The 20,812-nt window shown below is 32.0% G+C and overlaps 1 long non-coding RNA gene across 1 annotated transcript; it reads left to right on the top strand.

Moving 5' to 3' along the window:
- Nucleotides 1-4,794: 4,794 nt before the first annotated feature.
- On the top strand, nt 4,795-20,461 carry LOC115236503. Its single transcript, XR_003884200.1, has 2 exons — nt 4,795-4,925; nt 19,607-20,461. It is a non-coding gene; the product is annotated as an uncharacterized LOC115236503 (long non-coding RNA).
- The last annotated feature ends 351 nt before the right edge of the window (nt 20,462-20,812 follow it).

Below are 20,812 nucleotides of genomic sequence, written 5' to 3'. Positions count from 1 at the left end.
TGAAAGCCCCGCCTCTGTTCTCTCCGACGAGCTTCTATTTCGGTCATGACTCCTTCGTTTTCTTCCTGGTAGACCAATACCATATCGATTCTTCGATGACCGTCGCTAAAAATTATCATATTGAGTCAAGTAATGGCGCCAAATAATTAGCGAATAATGCAGAAAGATATTAAACGGAAAGTATCAAAAGTGACCCATTATTTTGTTTTTAAGCTCGAGCTTAAAGTTTAACCTCTTCAAGGACGGATTTACGGATACCGGAAAAATTATTCCATATCATTTTTTTAAAAAATATTTCTTTTAAATATATTTATAATTATTAAACAAAACAGAAAAAATTAAAAAATATTTGAAATCTATGAAAAAAATAATGTATACATACATAGCCCTATTGTGCGTTAAAATTAATTATTCGTGAAAGGATTTTACATACTAAAACTCTCTCTTTCTCTTAATGTATACATATGTGTCAATATTCCTGAAGAGATTAATTATGCGATACAATAATATAAACATGTATTTGTACATAAACTGTTTCAAGAGGCGCACAAATGTGTGAATGGAAGTAGAAGGTCGTTAACATTATCAGAAATTATTATACGCATACAGACACATATATGAATAGTTGTTATCTGTATTGTTAAGAGATGGATCGCGGAAATTGATTTATCAATGGTAAATAACGAGAAGAGAATAAATAACGAGCTCCAATAAATTGTAGCCGGATGTTTCCAGATTTATAATAATAGGGCACTGCGAGGAACACAGCCGTAGGATATATATCGGAAAGCATAAATCATAGAGCCTCCCACTGATCTCGGACCTTTTCCACGGATCTCATCATCAATTTCTTTCCGTTATCTCTACCAAGTATACGACCAAAAGTTGACATTAAGCACTCAATGTGTCATCGCAACGGTCATGTCTCGCCTCGTAAATTATATGTCAAAATAAATTTTCAGGCACATCGCAACAAGATACTTTATCTATTTTTAAATGCGGAAGTCGTAACTTCTCGATTGAGAATATCACGACGTGTTTAGAAGTAAAAGATTTGGTGGTCTGCCATAGAGATGCAAATCAAATTATGTAAATCTTTATACGAAGGAAATAAAAGGCAATCAAGAGCCAATGCGGTAATTTGTGCACATGTAAACCTATTATTTATGTAATCTATTTATTATACATACAATATTTAATATATATTTTGAGATATAAAGATAAAAATATAAATATAAAGTAAAAATAAATAACATAAAACATTTAATTATATATATAAAGTTAATTTAAAAATATTTCGAAATATCTCAAATATATTTTTTGACCATTTTATAACATTGGGCAAAATATCTAGCTCTCGCATCCAATCCTTACGATTCCAAATCGAAAGATTAAATCTAAAGTCCCGGCTTGTGGTCAGCCAAGGGACAAACATCGGGAATTGAAATTCTTAACACTGAATGAGCGGGATAGGAAGTGACTAATAGGAAGTTCTGCCCCTATGGCGCTAAAGGGGTGACGAACGCCCGACCGCATACAGGAAATGTATCCAATGGACATGAATCGAAATAGCAATGAGGAATAGAGGCGAACAACGGTGAATAGACTGGCAACCGTGGCTTTTTGATTGCTATAACATATATTTTGAATTATCGCCATATTGAGTTATATGCTCTTACACAATGAAAATATTACTGTAATATATCTACAATTTTTGAAAAGTATATAATTGAATAAGTTTTTAAACATATCTTTCATGCTTTTATGTCCAATAAAATATATAATGCAAATAAAGAAAGTATTATATCATTTATCTGCAAATTATGGTTGAAGAAAAAAACTGTTCTTTTATTTAATGACGTTATATTTTAATGTTGTTATATTTTTAACATCATTAAATAATGACGTTATTTTTTTCGCATTTATTTTGAACAATTTAAAGCGATTTTACGCTTTTCACGATAGTGATTAGTCCACTTATGTCTTCTTAGTTCTTTATATTTAACCGTAGAAGCAATGAAATATTGAGCATCCTTTCAAGTACGTTATCTCGATATTACATTTAAAAGATGAAACCAAGTCATGGTGGCTTCTAGTTAAAAGCCGGCTCTCCAAAACCTTTTTCCCACGTTAAGATTAAAAATCCGTCGACGAAGTAAGGAAGGGAGAAAGGAAGGAAGGGATCTCTTACGTGATCAAGAAAGTTCTTTGGTAATCATTAAACCGTCGAAGAACGTTCTCAACAAGGCCGACCGTCGGCGCTCCCGTGGTATTTTATTGAAAAATGCCGGGTTCTCTCCTGCCAGGGCTGATGGAACGAATGCCTGGATTAAGATCAGTAAAGGAGATCTTAGGATCTCTGATTTTTTTGCGAGTCGACCGGAAGAAAAATCTGTGGCCGGTCAGGCAAGGAAAAAAAAGTCTATGGAAGATGCGCGCGAAGTAAGATCAGTGACGAGGAAAATCAGAAAAGGCAGTGAAACTGAAACGCGCAAGAAAGAGAGAACAAATATAAAGAAATGAAAAGGAGAGACGCTAGAGAAGTTGGGAAAACGAAAAAACTTGAGACTCAGTAAAGAATCGAGGGAGCAAGTGGGTTAGGCCAAGGGACAGTGGTTCTCGAGACGGCGAGAACGAAGGGTGGAGGGAAGCGAAGAAGCTGTAAGTCGGTAGGCGGGGGGTGGTGATCGAGTGGGACGAATTGACAAATTCCAGGGCGATCCTGGAACACGGCCAGGACCGCGATTTCTATCGCCGAGTATGCCGACAACAAACAGAAAAAGAATAACGGGCCGAAAGAACGCCCATGCTCGGGTCGGATCGAATGATCGATAGCCGCGAATAATGCTTGGGAAATCTTGGCAGCAAAAAGTATTTATCAGTATTATTCCTGTGGGAGCTTTGACGCTGTCCCGGTGATTAAAACTCAATACCCGACGATCTTCTAACAATTTTCTCAGACGAAACAAACGATTCAGACTTAATTTTAGACCAATGAATTAGTCTTTTTTCAAATGTGTGCAAATCAATGGATCAATGGAAAAAAGAATCTTGTGCATGCATATTAATCAATATATTAACATTTTCAATAAAATAATGTGTCAAAAATTACTAAAAATTTTATTAATTATCTTGATTTGAAATAGAGATGATTCGAAAGTAAAAGAGATTATTTATCCAACATATACGTTTGAGAAAGTTATCAGAACTAATATTTTATCACAAGATTTTCGTTTAATCAATTTAGTCAATCTATTTTATATAAATAGACTATTCTTAAAGATCTTATTTTTTTAGTGTGCAATTCAATAACATTGCATTTTATTATTATGAAAGCAGTATTGATGCGAATGAAAAATAAAGAAATAATGCATTAAAGGACTGAAAAAAAATCAAGTGTTTTTGTTTTGCGAATAGCTGGAGGCTCGTAAAAATATTCTACCCGATTAAGTGGAAACTTTTTTAATTGGAAAACAGATCACGCGCAGCAAGGCGTCAGAATAATACTGATACGATGGAGAAGTAGTAGCGAACTGTTCTCGAAACGCTACTGTCAAAACAAAGACGCAATTTACCGATGGAATCATTGAATTAGGTTTTGTAAGCAAACGCAACAAATGGAAAGGAGACTTAACAATGTATTTATTTTTAATTTTGAGACTGTGTCATATACCAATGTATACTAGTAAACGGAGGGAGAATAATTAAAAATATAATTAATCAAGTATATCTGAATTTAATTAAGTCAAAAAAAATTTTTATCTACAAGTATATTGCTTTTCTAAAATCTGTTACCCATCTCATTAAAGAAAAAATTAACAATTGATTAAGAGATCGACAATATATATCGTAAAATGATCAAATATATGTTAAATATACAAATTATATAAGTTTTTAATTTTAGAGATAAATTATTTATAATTAGAGAATTTTTTTTTTTATAGTTAAATTATCAAGTTAAAATACAAATTTGTGAAAATTACGGTTGATGAAAAACACTCAGAATATTAACGTAGAAATATTTTATTGATCTGAGAGACATTTTAATTGCATCCTGGTGCATATCACGAATATCTATGTATTCGCATATATATGAACGCGACATCGAAGCGCCGAGCGTTGTAAGAGCCATTAATAAGAGTCGCTTAATTTCACGAGAACCCGCAGGCCTCAACTATTATCTGGAAAATGTAACTTGTTCGAAGAACGATTAAACGGAGGCCACGAAAATATGTCAACCCGCAGCGGCTTGCATCTGACGGGAAACCTATAGATGGAACACAACCATTAATGAGATGACAAATGTGTTCTTGTCGACGAGAAACGCACGCTTTGTGCGAAAATTGGATATTTAATATCATAATTTAAACTGTTATTAATTTAAACTGTTTATATCGATCTTTCACTGATTTTATTACAATAAACATTCTTGTCAACGTAATAAGCAAAGAGTCAAAGAAGAAAACCAATTAAGTTCAGGAACCGAACTTCTCTCAGGAAATATGACAAACGCATTATTCTTGAAAATTAAAATTGTATTACTTTCATAGATATATTTATTTGATTTGAAAGATGTATTCAATAGAATTTTCGATCTGTGACAGTTTCATCTCTGTTGTAAATATATATTATATAATTTGCTTAATTTGTACAATAAAAATCTAAAAAATGTGGAAACTAAATTGAATTGTATTTTCTTTTTGCTCTTTAATTACTGCCTGTCATTGACAGATTATTTCTTCGCTTAGTCTCATTTGATAAATTGAACAATATGGTTTTAACCGAAAGATGTAATAATCCCGATGTAATTTCAGGTGAACTGCCAGCCGCCGTGCACGACGGCAACGGAGTTTCGAGAGCGTTCCTTAATCTTTGGCTGGTTCACCTGACGATGAGCTATGTCTTCACCAGATGACAGTATTAAGGTGAGTGATAATACAGAGAAAGTTTTCAGCAAACTTTGTCGGAATATATATTTTTTTGACAAAAATAACAAGGTATATTGTCATGAGATATGATACCACACTTTACATATTATGATTTTAATATCGAAGAAAAAAGCGGGATTTATGATGTATTACATATGAGTTTCAGATTTTTTAATGAGAAATTCTCTCTCTCTCTCTCTATTTTAAAAGAGCCAATTATTTTTGCTTTGGCAAAATTCAAATTTTAAAGTGCATTAAAGTTACATAAACGCACTTATAAACTCATGCAATATGTATGTAAGTGCATATAAAGTATATGTAGGTATAATTTTTATAGCTGATGTTATTTTAATAAGTTTTTCAATATTATAAACTTTTAATCTAATTTTTTAATATAAATTTGTGATATACTTTTTAATATTATTAACTTATCCGTAATTTGAAAAAATAATTATCTCTATATAAGATTATTTTTTGTTCTTATATTTAAAAAAAATGTTAACCGGAAAAATATAAAAGTAAATGAATGAAAATAGGGAAAGTTGTCTTTCTCATGAAACTTCTGAATATAATACGAGAATGTGAAAGTATGAACGACCTCGCAATTTCGAACCCTGAAAATTGCTTTGCGGATTATTAAATAATCATGCCCGATAATCCACTACCGTGAAATTGGCATATCGAAATTTGTTTGAAAATAATCCACACCGCTGTTGAAAATCGTTATGATGCCGTCATGAATTGTTGCAATAAAATTAAGATGCCGCATTTATATTATGATTATTCTGAATTATTTGAATAGTTTTCATAATGCTTCATAAAACGCTTTAGGCGGTTGTCGAAAATAATTTCTTGTTTTCCTGGAAAATCTTCGTTAAATCTCCCTTCAACCTTTTCGAGTTTATCATACCTTTTCATGTTGCTTTTTTTGCAGGCTGACCATATACTCTTTGTTTTCTCATGGTACAAGTTGTCTTTCTTTTTCTGACAATTTTGGTCTTTTTTTTATGTAGCCGCCTAAATCCGAGTTTTAGATGAGTTCTCAGGAAGCTCATTGACTTATAAAAAGCTCGAGCCAACAGAGTTTCTGGGTTAACGCGAAATATACATATTTCCGCGAGAGAAGAAAAGAAGAGCGAAAGGATCACCGTGGCTTCTCGGAGATATCGAATCCCTTATGCGATAGCGAATCGATCGACATGAATGTTATTTTGAATAACTTCGGATCAGAAACAGGATTTTATTTCAAAAATGTTTAGTTGAGAAACGAAATAAATAATGATATTTTTTGAATGTTTGAAAGACTGCATAACAATTAAATATATGCAAAATACATATCGTATATTTAAAATGATTTTTGTGGTATACAATATTCGCAAAAATTCGCATACTTCTTTTCGACTACATATTTTTCCACAAATCAGATTTACAGTGCATAAATAGAATTTGTAGCATTCATATTTTTCCTCATTCTAATTATGTATAATTTTATGTAAGATATAAATTGAATAATTTAAGATAGAGAAAATTTAAACAAAATTATTTGCATTTTTATTTATATATAGTGTTATACATAACTCTATATATCATGTACTAATTACGTCATTGCTTATGCATTTTGATTCTTATTTGCTGTTTTCCTTTGATTCCAAAGTTTTTCGGCTAATTATGTGAAGACTTCAATTAAAGTTTTAATGATATTAATAACTTCCAATTTTATTTCAAGCACCAGCATTTTCGACCGGTAATGAAATCACGTGATGGGGTTGCCGTTATCGGAAATTTTATTAGAGCCACGTAATCCGATGTTTCGTCGATGAGCTTTTTTTCTCGTGCATCGTATACGTAATTACATGAGACACTAACTAATTAAAAACGGCTAACTAGAGCAAAAAATGAGATGACGTTCTTCGAAGGTATTATTAGAAAGGTAAATGTGGCATTCTACAAATTTAAATAATTGCATTCCAACTTTATTTGATTAATCAGCAAGTAAAATGTTTTACGAAATCTGAAAAAAAGAAACAAACTTTTAAATATACTTTCTTTATATATATATTTTTTGCAGCTGAAAAAGTGTAACGAAAAAACCGTTTATTCGGAAGATTATATAAATCCCATAGAGAGAAAAGTTGCTCTAGATTGCTAATTTATGTTTATGAGTATGTTATCGTGATTTTAAATTTTTTAGATATAGACTTAAATTGTCGAAAATCACGATTCAAATTGAAACAATTTGCTTAAATGAAATTTAAATGCGCCAAAATTTACGCTTTGATGGACAATATTTATTTGCTCAATTATTAGTTGCTCGATCATAAGAATTAAGTATTGTAAACAACATGAAAATTTACAACTTCAGCCTTTATTATTATTTATATGATTTCACCTCTGTGTCAAATAACTTCCAACTTAATTACAAACAAAATGTATATTTGTTATATTATTTATTGGATGTTTTGTAATTATTTTCGCATCCATGCACAATTTAAAAAAATAAAGAATAATTGTTTTCATCTAATTATTACATCGAAATAATCGAATGTATGGAGACTCTCTCCAATTTATTTTATTATCGATATATTGAATTAAAGTGAAACTTATATTTGTAGAATTTTTATTGAAATTTTTTGCAATATGATATGTATGACAGCCTTTTGTAAAACTAAATTTTGCAAAATGTAATAAATGCTACTTTGTATTATACAAAAAATATTACGCGAATATTTTTTTATTCCGCATATACATATTTTATTATATTTGTTCGTTTATATATTTGTTACAATTTAAAATATTATTGCATTAAGCAAATTTTTTTATTAAAAATTCTACTTGAAAATATAATTAAATTTTTCTATAATAGGATATTAGGCTTCTTTTTGTATCAAAATTAAGAAATAAAAATATAAAAATAATTTATAGCAACATATAATTAAATATTTTCAAATAAATTATTTTAACAATTTATTTTTATAGTAGGAAAACTGTTAGGCTTCAAACTTAATTTTTAACTAATTGTTATATACCCGAACAGAGAGAGAGAGAGAGAGAAAAAAAGAGAGAGAGCATATGGATTCTTAAATAGCTTCCAACTTAAATTGCTCAAAACTGGCTTCTGCGTGGTGTGTGGTTTCCTTTTATATAAATGTTGAAAATTACTTTAACTAGGTAAACTAAAGCTAAGTTCTGCATTTATCTTCGACTTCATATTTTTAACTGTTTGCAATCGTCAATTAATTAAGCATTTCAGAAAAATCTTGCATTAGCACATACATAATTTTTTTATTACGATAATTTATTGCGCTATAAGACTTAGCAAAATTATTACCCTGTATTATCGCTTGTCCACTACGTGACAACAATTTCACTTGCGTATTACCGAGCTTCCAGCTGTTATCGAGAAATGAATGGCGTTGCGTACCAACGATAATTGCAAGTTTTCGCGCGTTTGCCATCGAAGCGGCGGGATCGCGCAACCGCATCATAAAGCAACGCGAGCGCCGGATCATCCATATCGCGGCTCTCGAATGCGTAACGTGAATTAACCGATATTCATAATTCAAGCTTTTATCGTCGCCGCGTCGAATCCCCCATTGTGAAGATATAATTTCGCGATGAACCGCGGGAGGAAGCGGGGATTCGGGCGAGGTGACGGGGATGGTGAATGCGGGGGGTGAAGGAACAGAGGGTTGGAAAGGGGGAGGGAAAGGGGGTTGATGCTGCGGCATTGCCGTATGACGGCTTCCGCGGAAACTATAGCTTATACGATATAGTTTCTACCGCGGTATCTCTCACCTCTGCGCTTTCATTATCAGCCGCCATAGATCACGGCGTGAGCTCCTATGACGTCACATCCGTCCATCCCTCATCGCAAAACACCGTTGTTATAGGTGGGTACAACACACAACGAGAGAGAGAGAGAGAGAGAGAGAGAGGAGTACACTACTCTTTCCCTTTCGCCACAGCTCGCAACCACCCCAACTTCCCTTCCCTTCCCGTTCCGACCGCGAACCCACGAGACGCCCTTGTCTCTGTCATTCTCGACGAGCACGTACGGTTTCGATCGCTCGAGCACCGACAAACCGCCGAATTAAATCCGGTGACATCCTTCACTATCGCGAAGTGTGTCTGACGTCGTGTGTAATTCGCCGTGTGTGTGCACATGACGAGAGACGCGATGCCGCGCTTGGCTTTACCGCCGCACCGCGTTACGCACGCGATCTGTAAAGCAAGATTAATGCTATCGTCGAGATGGAGTCGTAAAATCGTTCCGCGCGTTTTCCACATTCTCAGAGAATTCGCGGTTGGAATTCGATGCGGGTGAACAATTTTTCCGGAAGCGCTTCAACGCAACGCTTTGCGGGGATTTTGTTCAACGTGATTGTTATCGCGACGATTTTATATTTAAAAGAGCTAACGGGTTTATACTTGAAACGATCAATATCTAAAAACACAAACGAGCAATATTGTTATGTAGTTTAGAAACTAGAATAACATGTACAGTATATCTTAGATTTCTTAAAGAATAATTATCCGTTGCTTTTTTTTTATCGTGTAAAAAAGAATAAACATATTCAGTCGGTAGAAAATAGCAATTGTTTAAAACAAACATATACAAATGTAATATTGAAAATAAAAAGCTTTTGGGATTTTAATAAAATAACAGATAAGTTAAGATGTTAATGCTACATTTATAAAACAATTATTATTTATGTGCAATGTATGCAATCTTAGAATTAACATTTTTCACATGTATCAAATGATATTTTGAACTAAAAGTTACCTAATTATTTCACGGAAAATATCCTCATTCGAGCACGAATCGAGCTATAAAATCGCAAGGCAGGTGTCCGCTATTATCCGATGACATGTGGCATGTGCATGACGTCCGGCAATTTGAAAATGACGTCATGCCGTGGCATTCGTCGAGTATGTCACTCACACGCGTAACATAAACATACATGGCCTCACTTCTATTTAATTAAAAAAATGCATGCACTAAATATTTTCATTGAACGAGAACGGTATGCACATTGGCGACCTGATTTTTTAAATATATCTGCATTCCTGCTTTCCTGCAATCGGAAAATTGGTATTTATTTATACGCTATCTTTTATTAGCTGATGCTTATTATTATTATTTTCTTTTGCTGAAATTTTATTGGACATTTTTTTCTTTTTATCACAAAAACTAATTATTAGGAAAAGAAACTTTTGACCTGCTAAATTAATATATAATAAAACTCCTTACAAAATAGATTTGACGAACGTGTTTGTATAAGAACGTGTTTGATAAATATGTTTGTATAAGTTTTATGATACGTCTATTTATAATAATTGAATAAATCTTGAAATAAAAAAATAGAATTACTACATTTTTTATAGCATATTCAGAAAATTTGTAGGTACTTGCTTCAGAGATTTATCTGGCATTAAATAAAAGTGGTATAATAAAATCCGTGTGGCAGGCTAACTTTACGTCTTATATATTATATCTGATTGACGCGAGGTCTTTTTCTTTACGATTGCGATGCAATAGGAGGAACAATGTACGAAAGTGGCACGATCTCAGGTGTAAACAGCTTAAGAGCCGTGATTCATCGGTTTAATCCAATTACGCAACGTCTTGCCTTATCTCGAGAGACGCAGGCTGGTTCAAGCAAATTTCATAAATTTTAATCGTTCGCCTCCGCAGAATCTCGCCGCCGCTATTCCTCTGAAAAATGGGAAACTTTTCGTAGGCCTTATCGGTTAACCCATTCAGGATAATCTGAATTTATTAAGAGAAAATTTTAAATTTTTATTCCTTGTGATTTTGCATAACTATAGTGATTTATTTTTATCTGAAAATATGGATAAAATCAATACAATTGCTGATAAAGGGTTTCTTACAGTTTTCTTATTTCTTTTTTTTAACATTTTTAAAATAATTGTTTAGGCATAATGTCGATTACTTTTATTATCTATTGTATCTAAAAAGAAAAACCTAAAAGAATGAATTATTATGTTGAAATTAATATCTTTAATTAAGTTACTTGTATATTTTTCATACAATTGGAAAGCAGATTCTGAGATCTGAGAAATTCTATATATCTTATGTGTGTGTGTGTATGTAGTATATCTCGCATCTTAAATTATTTTATATTTTGCCATCGATAATATGCCGTTTTATCAAATAAATTATTTATGTGACAATTAATATAAAGAATATTAAAAACAAATATAAAATCAGAGATACACAAGAATTTTCCAATTCTTTATTTGTTTAAACACATCAGAAATGGTACGGTGTTATTTAAATTATAAATTGAAACATAATAATAAAATAATCACATATCACATACAAGGATGTGTTATAAAACTTTCAATTATAAAATTTTTTGCAGGTACAAAAAGGAAAGTGTCCATAATAAGATACATTGAGAGCGATAGAGTTAATATAAAAAAGAAATGTGCGTTGTTTATATTGGTATACCGTTATAACCCGTTCTTTATGTTTTTGCGGCAAAGCTACGATACAGAACTGTCAATTAGCATGAGGCAAGTGCCAATTACTCGCTCCAAACTGCATAAAGCGGATTTAGCATTAAATCCCTCGACGTGTCTACTCCGACTTCCGTTTAAGCTATCAACTGGATAACTTTCTCGGTTAAAACATCCAATCTCAATATGATGCGTGTGTGTGAGTGTGGCAAATAAAGAAAAAATGTTTAAAAGTAATTTCTGTCCAAATTGTACAATTAGTGGCGATATAACTTTTATTCTCCGTTAAACGCGATTAAAATCCTCAATTAAAAACTTACCGTATTTAATTTTACGTAAAATGAATAACAGCCGTAAACGTATGAGATATCAGAAGAACTGAGGTATATATATATATGAATTTGTAATATCTCGTACGTCGGACCATCCTTTCGAGAGATGAACATATCAATCGAGAACATGGATTTTTCCGAATATAATAATATCAAAATGACACTGGTACTTGCACTTGATGTACAGATCTCGATATTTCATATGAATTTTTCGGCCAAAAAGGTGTCACTTTTCGAGACGCCATGTTTGTCCAGGTTCACTGATACGCCGCTAGGCTATGCTGCTAGTCCGTTTTCCAGGTTCACTGATACGCCGCTCGGTTATGCTGCTAGTCCGTTTTCCAGGTTCACTGATACGCCGCTCGGTTATGCTGCTAGTCCGTTTTCCAGGTTCACTGATACGCCGCTCGGTTATGCTGCTAGTCCGTTTTCCAGGTTCACTGATACGCCGCTCGGTTATGCTGCTAGTCCGTTTTCCAGGTTCACTGATACGCCGCTCGGTTATGCTGCTAGTCCGTTTTCCAGGTTCACTGATACGCCGCTAGACGTATGTCGCTTTGTTCGCAAGACGCCATATTATTCCAGATTCATTGATATGTATACGCACGCTGAGGTATATATATATATATATATATATATTATATACGCATATTATTTATAGAAATAAATATAACAATCCGGACAGAAAATTTAATGAAAAATTTATCGATTTAATAGCTGATCGCAAATTTCTATTAAACGAAAATTAATACCCTTGATAGAGCATAATGAGCTAAAAAGTCAGTAATAATTCAATAGACATTTTCTGCTTTATGCAATAAATTACGTGCTTTTATACCGATCCGATAATTCGGCACCGAAATTTTCTCGATCATCGGAAAAAGAACTTTAATGTGGATTAATTTATAAATTAATTCACGTTTGATTAAAGTTTCATTATCTATTCTTCTGTGCCGACTCATGCGACTAACGAATCTATCGCGCTGCGAAGTATCAATAAAATAGCGCTTCAGTGCGGTAAATTTTAAGCGAATCATGTTTCCTTTCGACTGCTTGCAGTCATTAACAAGCGAATCGTCAAACTCTTTGTCACTTCCATCTTGTTGATGTAATTTATAACGCCAATTAAAATTTAGTATCAATCAGTCTTTGACGCATCTGTAAACCTAAATGTTTCAAATATTTAATTGTTTAATTGATGGAAATTTCCTTTGTAAATATATATACACTCGTTCTCTTTGAGCAGGTTTGTTACGTTCGCAAATACGAGTATTCCACAAAATGTCAATGATATAAAATCGTATTTGTATTACTAAAATCTAACGAAAAAAATGGAGAGCTAACAGCGTTAATTAATTAAATCGCACGGTCACCAAACCGTGACGTATTATGCTTCATATTATGCGCAGAAATTTATATCACTTTCGCATCGTACGATTATGTCACGTAATATATTTTCCACGCTCAAATTTCACGATGTGTAATACAACAAATAGCTACCACGTAGTAGTTTTTAATATCGGAACAATATATCGCTCGGAATCGGCCTCTCAGTAACCCATCCGCCTCTTGAATCCATAAAGACTGCCATTTATTTTGTGACACATCGTTTGTCAATAATAATGGTCTAATTGCTGGTTACGGCTCATCGATTATCAAAGTGATTAACGGATTTTATTGGCGCGAAGAGAGAGGGGAAGAGAGCGGCCAGGAGGTTATTTGTCAGGAGGTTTCCGGCTTCAAATTAACCGGTGCTCGCTGATAAACGAATTCATCCGTTTAACGAATAAACACGGCGGCTTTCCATGTACATTCAAACGCGCGAATTCTTTTTGCCGCGCTTGGCCGCAGTCCAAACAGTCGAGCACCACAAACGGAGAATCAATAAAACTGCAAAGTGTTCATTGGATTCATTAAGAGCGTACATACGTATAAAAAAGGTGTACGATTTGAGCCAGAGGGGAAATATGACACGCCGTATGAATAATTTGAAATTTAGCCAATAAAGCAGTGATTGAGTAATCAAAGTAATCATTAATCTATTCTTTATTGCATTCCATGACCGAAATGAAGCAACATACATGCAAGTCGTTAAATTATTTGACAGTTAACAAATAGAATCACACGGACATTATGACATTATTATTTGATTACGCGGCATTAATTATTGCATTAAACATAGGACAAAGATATTATTTTAATTATATTAATGAAATTATTTTCGCGTTATGTATATAACTGTATTGAAAAAGTCATGTTTATTTATTTCTTTCCTAAATTTATATTTTTGTAGATGCTACAATAAACACATCTTATCCTTATTATTTCACATTTTATTATCACAAATTTGTTTTCATTATTTCTCATTATGTCTTACGATAGCTTGGTTAAAAATCGAGTATTAAAAAGGTAGATTCTTTTTATTTGATATGTAATTTTTAATTTTATTATGGTTATTCTTAAATACTAATTGTGTAGAAAAATTAGTTTTCAATTATATGACTATTGCTTGAATTCCAGAAATCTCAGAAATTGAAAAAAATATTGCCTTTTGTTATAGAATTGGATGTTATCGAATATTAAAGCATTTCATTACTTTACAATTAAATGCATTGACCTCAATAATATTAATATTTAATATCTCCACGAATATTTTTGTTCACATACAGAAATATTGATAAATAGAAAGAGAGAATACTCTCTTTTTCTCTCTCTCTTTTGATTGAGATTGAAATATGGAACTAATTCAAGATATCAGTTATATTTTTAATGAAAAATTTGTCGCATATATCGTTCTATTGTTTTGTTTGACAGAGAAAAAGAGAGAAACTTGAAACGTGAAAGAGTAAAAATGCACGGATAGATACTCGATACGCTTATCGTATCCGCGCGCTGACAAATCTCTAACGATGTTCGTTTGAGCTATCTGTCAGTTAAAAGTAAGATAAAAAATATCGAGCGCTCTCATAAATGCGCACCCGCTTAAAGAGCAACTCGATTTTTATGCTTGCGTCATTAGATAAGAGAGGATATGTTGTACTATTATTAACTAGAAACTTTGTTTCTAATGTTTGCTCCCATGTATTTCTTCAATGTGTTTTAAGAACTTGTATATTGATTGCATAGCTTATTCTTTATAATGTTATCAAAATTTTTAAAATTGATTGCGGTATTTTAATAATAATTATTAATATATGTATGTATTTTAATATTAAAATATGTAAAGCATATATAGTGTGACTCATAAACTTGAATTATATCATCTTAAATCATTTTTGGTTATATTCGACATACATTTTATTTCGCATTTTTATACATTTTTTTTCTTTGAAGAAAGTTTTTATGTAAAACGGTTATGATTTCAATTCACAAAGATGTAATGTTATAATCACAAAAATATTATGTAAAATATTTAAACAGTTTATTTATGAATTATTGTTTACATATTTACAATAAAATAGCTGCTAAAACATTTAATTCATTACAATCATAAATAACTAGAATTACAATCATAAATAAGAGAGTAATTTAATAGAATTTTTTATTGAATTTTTCGTCAATTTGTAGAGAGAGAGAATTCACAATAAAACATTTCCGTAAAATTTGACAGTTATAGTCCCTTTTTTTATATCGCAGTTATTCATTAATTCTTTTCATACAATATCAATAAAACGATGATAAATGTACAATCAACTATGCAGCCATTTTACATATTTGTTTATTGTCCCGTCTAGTACGTAACAGCGGCTACAATTTTTGCAGATATGAAATATACTGTAATGTGCCGGTTGCGACGTCTGCATATTCTCTGATGACTATATATGCACATATATACATATTTTGTTATGTACAAAAATATCCCAGATCTCTCAAAATCCTTTTAACTACATATGTCCTCCACAAATTTCATATCTGGTTTCTATTATAGTCCCTTTTTTTATATCGCAGTTATTCATTAATTCTTTTCATACAATATCAATAAAACGATGATAAATGTACAATCAACTATGCAGCCATTTTACATATTTGTTTATTGTCCCGTCTAGTACGTAACAGCGGCTACAATTTTTGCAGATATGAAATATACTGTAATGTGCCGGTTGCGACGTCTGCATATTCTCTGATGACTATATATGCACATATATATATATTTTGTTATGTACAAAAATATCACAAGATCTCTCAAAATCCTTTTAACTACATATGTCCTCCACAAATTTCATATCTGGTTTCTATGTACTGAGAATCTGACAAAATCAGTCAACGCAACTTCTCTTTTAATGACATTTAAACTTTTTCGCGATGTTTTAACGTTTTTAATTAAATGTTTATTATAATAAACTTATTTCTTGCAAATAAGTTTATTATAAGTTATTTCCCGTAATCAATTTATTTTTTGTATAAATAAAATTTACAAAAAATAAATTGGAAAACATGCTATTGTCAACGTTCTATTAGCAGTGTGTATTTTTTAAATACATTTCTAAATTTCTTAAAAATTACTTTATTTTTAATAATGTTAAACAATTTTACAATTATATTTGCGCGTAAGAGAATTTATCAAAGAATATATCAGTAAAGTTATAAGATAGTAGTTTGTGGAACGCCCTGTACATGACATTGTTACCAATAATCTCTCATTCCTATTTCCGCTCACATTCACTGCAACAAAACGAAATAATATCGATATCCAAGCGAGCCACAACGTGCTGGTCTTTCGCGCGAACCACAGGATTTAAATAATATCTATTATACATTGCGCGGACCGCGAATTGTTTGTCCTATCCGTTGTAACCCGGCGATCGGCATATCCGCGTGGAACTGCCACCTTTTTTTCCCTCTTCAGCAGCACAGGTAATTGAAATTTATTTTTGTTTTATATCGGTACCATTTTCTCCGACGCGAAGGGACAACGCTTGCGCAGATATATTATTATTTTCACCAGCGGCGCGATGCATTGGCGTGCGAAAAAATGGTTTCCGCTTTCGCGGATATCGCGGATATATGAGCAACTTATTTTGCGAACGATCTTCGGCGACGCGGAATAACGGGAGTGACGCATCGATGAACCATGAAGAATAGAACGCTAAAATTGCCTGTAGAAGCGTATTAACCCGTTCAATCCCGAATTATCTTTTATATTAAAAATAAATCTTCTCTCCCTACGCCGTGTAACAATAATATCATATTTAATAATATTTAAATAGGGGAGCAAATATATTAATAACGAAATTTGGAATCGCGTTAAAGATAAAGTTATATTAATCGCTACATTTCTCCATTCTGGTAAATAATTTAAATTATTCTCGCGTATAAATTGGGAAATTATACCAATGAAAGAACACATGAAAATAATATAGCTGTGTTAGCATTTTTTACAGATTTATTAGCTGACAATTATATGGGTTTATTTACACATCGTTAATTATATGCATATTATATGTTGTTTATTACGAAAAATAATTTTTGTGAAACAGATATATTATTCATGTAGACAACAAAGTATTATAGAAATGTACTTAGATGAATAAATTTGGTAATACAATCATATATCGCTTAAAGTGATCGATAACCGAGGTTAGCGATGACTGGAAGATTGATGATGTATTTGTTTACTATAGATATACTACTACGGTATATTACAGATATAATTATCGAATAATTACAGTATAACATAATATATGATGTATGTATTTCTGTAGGTCTCTCGGGTGCATTTATTAACTATCAAAATTTAAATTCAAGACTTGTTTTAACTCACAACAATTATTTTATCAATATATTCATAAAATAATATGTAGTATCAAATAATAAAAATGAATCAAAATGTTAAATTTTCCGCTTAAAATTTTGCATTAATGAATAATGTAAAATTAATGTTGGTTTGAAAATTCAGAAATTATCTAAATGTATCTGATATTATCTTTTTATGCAAGATATTATAATTTTAATTTTAATAGCTTTTTAAGATTTACTTGATGTGCCTTATACCCTTCTATCAACATATTAAATATATATAAACAATATATATAAACAATATTAAATATATATAAACAATATTAAATTAAATATTTCCATAACATATATATTTTTATTTTTCTATAAGAAAGGTCCATATACAAGAAAGATGAGTCTCAATATACAATGAGATTTTTTCGAAATTAAGTAAAACTTGAAATAAAATGTTGAGATAAAAAAAAATCTATCTGTTCATATTGTTCTAGAACTTGGGAAAACTGATTTTTAAGGTTTTCAAATTTGACTGTAACATCAATGAGAAATGCGTATACAGAAACTTTTTGCTTTGACAACAACTTTAAATATGAATAATAGAACATTACATTGAAATGTACATATCACACAATCCTTTAAATTATATTTGTATCTTATTTAAAATAATATTGTTTAAAACGCAAAATGTATATAATATATTTTGATTGTTCTTAAGAAAAATGTAGTTGTATATGAAATATTATAAGGCTTTTCTTCAGTAGAGAAGCGGAGACGATCGTAAATATAAGGATTAATAAAATACATTAATCGGAGCACCAGTTTACCATCGACGTTGCGCAAATGATTTTGCCATGCATACGTGCAAGCAATGAATTGCGATCGACGCAAAATCGTGCTCAACATACTCGGTAATCGCACATGGATTATCGCGATACGCGGGCTTCCGCGGCATGTAAAATGAATAATTAATATATTCAAATGAAACGCACTTAAACTCTATACAGCCACTCATCCGCCGCCACCCCTCCACCGTTCTAATTCTCATCCACGATGTGAGCGAACGTACATACACCCTTGCACGCGCATTACCATCGATCGCGTAAACAGTCTTCGCGACCGAATCCTCAGGCGAAGGGAGCGGATAAGGGAAGTAATCTTTTCTGTGAGTCAAATGCGCCGAGCAAGGCGATGATAATATAAGCTTTTTTTTTTCCTCCGGAAGCGTTTGCTCGTAGTACACGATTTTTCTCAGGGAAGCAAATGATCGCGCGGCAGGATAGGCGAAGATGGAGTGAGACAATACACGGATGTAAGATAATGTTTCTTTTTTTAAACTACGCTTATATAAATTATTCAAACATTACCATGTTTTTATAAGAGAGAGACAGAGAGAGAGACAGAGAGAGAGAGAGAGAGAGACAGAGAGAAATTTTCTTGAATTTTGAACCAATTTTCTCTTAACAAAAATGTCGATATTTTAACAATCTTCATGTTATAAATATTTGAAATTGACTGTACAAGAATTAATTTTGAACAAACTAATTTAGAGAACAGAGTTTTATTTCATAATTTTATATAGTTTTTAACATTTTCATTAAAGAGTTGTTTATTAAAATAGTATAAGAAACAAGATAAAAAATAGACCTGCGTTGAATTTCGGTAACAAAAAACTGGCCGCAAATTTATCAAAGAATTTGTCATTAAAATAATAAATGAGACTGGATATTCTTAGATTATCACAGTAAAGTCGCACGTAACGCAAGTTTGTTTAATTCTAGAAAAAGCGAGCTCTTGATGCTTTTGATGCTCGTGATGCTTTTGTATATATCTCAAAGTTTGTAACAATCCCTCTGTAATTTTTTTAATTAACAAATGCAAATGCGAGACAAGAAATTCCGCGACTATATCCAGAAAGTCTCTTTAGAATGTTTCTCACATCTAGAAAAGAGCACGAGATATGCGTTTATTAATTACATAATTATAAAAAAATTATTGTTAAATAAATATTAAAATAAAAAAATAAATATATAAATATAAACTTTTTTATTAGAGATTGATTTTTTTTACTTGTACCATCAGAATGTCTCAACATGATAAAATGTGCAAACATCATATCATTTTCTTTTACAGATCGTTTCATCCCGTATCTGGATTTCTATTCCGGATGCATTTGCATGTCGCAACGGATGCGGATAGGCAGGTGCCACGTGCACAGATGCAACGATGCAGCTCAGTGCAATGATGCGGCGGATTGTGTACTCATCATCCGGATTACACATCATCACCTCGATCGGTGGTGAATTGGTGCGGGTAAAATTGTATCAATCCGATTTCGTCTCGATATGATCGCGCATTGTACGATGCCTCGCGTCGCGAAGATTTACAGTGCACGGCGCACGTCTCCGCGAATATGAAATCTCGAGGAGCTCGAGCATCGGAAGCTCGTACTATAACGATCCCGAAAGGAGAACAAAGTAGTGGATAAAAATCATAGCAGGAACCCTTAACAATCTCGAGAAGATAGTGAATGGAAGATTCTTCATCGAGGTAAAAATTTATTAAAAGTGGGCCACTGTGTACAGTTTGTTAAGTTACTTTCGTTCAGATAAGTTGTGAAAAATCGAGGACATTTTTTGCTCATCGTCGTCTGATGGTGAGGAAAATCCTCGTGTCGATAAGACAAGACGGGGTGCTGTGATGGCGAAGCCAATGACAGGTTGCAATATAGTATCCTTCAGAACTTTATCTACGAGGAAATGCCCTTCTCTTGACGTAAATTTTTATTTTCTCAAAAGCTTGACATAATGGCGAGAACTTGTTTAAAATATTCTTCGTAAATACAACGTAAATACAGCTACTATTATTAAAAATGTAATAATAATGATTTATGGTTTATTGCAAGTTCGATTATTACACAATATAAAATATTTGTAAAGTACCTTTAACAAATTACGTATAATAAATGTGTGTTTTTTTAGTAAATTATTAAAATATTTCCATTATTTACTATCAAATATCTCAAAATTTACTGTGCCTTTTAACTGATGAACATTAATTACTTGGATTTATTACAATTAATTTGAGATATTTTATAAATTTAATCTACATTGTTTTGAGAAAAGATTTATCAAATATTTTGCTGTGCATATTATTAATTTTTATTGTAAGCGTTATTTCAGCGAAAGACACCGTCAATGATAGGATGATATTGAATATTAACAAATATCGCGACAGGAAATTCGGCATGTTTTGCCATAGCAGGAAAATTCTATATTTAACCGATTCAATGCAATATAAAGTATAACGTAGAAAATAATTAACAGCAAACAATAAACC

This window comes from Formica exsecta, unplaced genomic scaffold (assembly GCF_003651465.1).
Source record: "Formica exsecta isolate Colony F162 unplaced genomic scaffold, ASM365146v1 scaffold253, whole genome shotgun sequence".
NCBI lineage: Eukaryota > Metazoa > Arthropoda > Insecta > Hymenoptera > Formicidae > Formica > Formica exsecta.
This window is presented reverse-complemented; position numbering and strand designations above follow the sequence as displayed.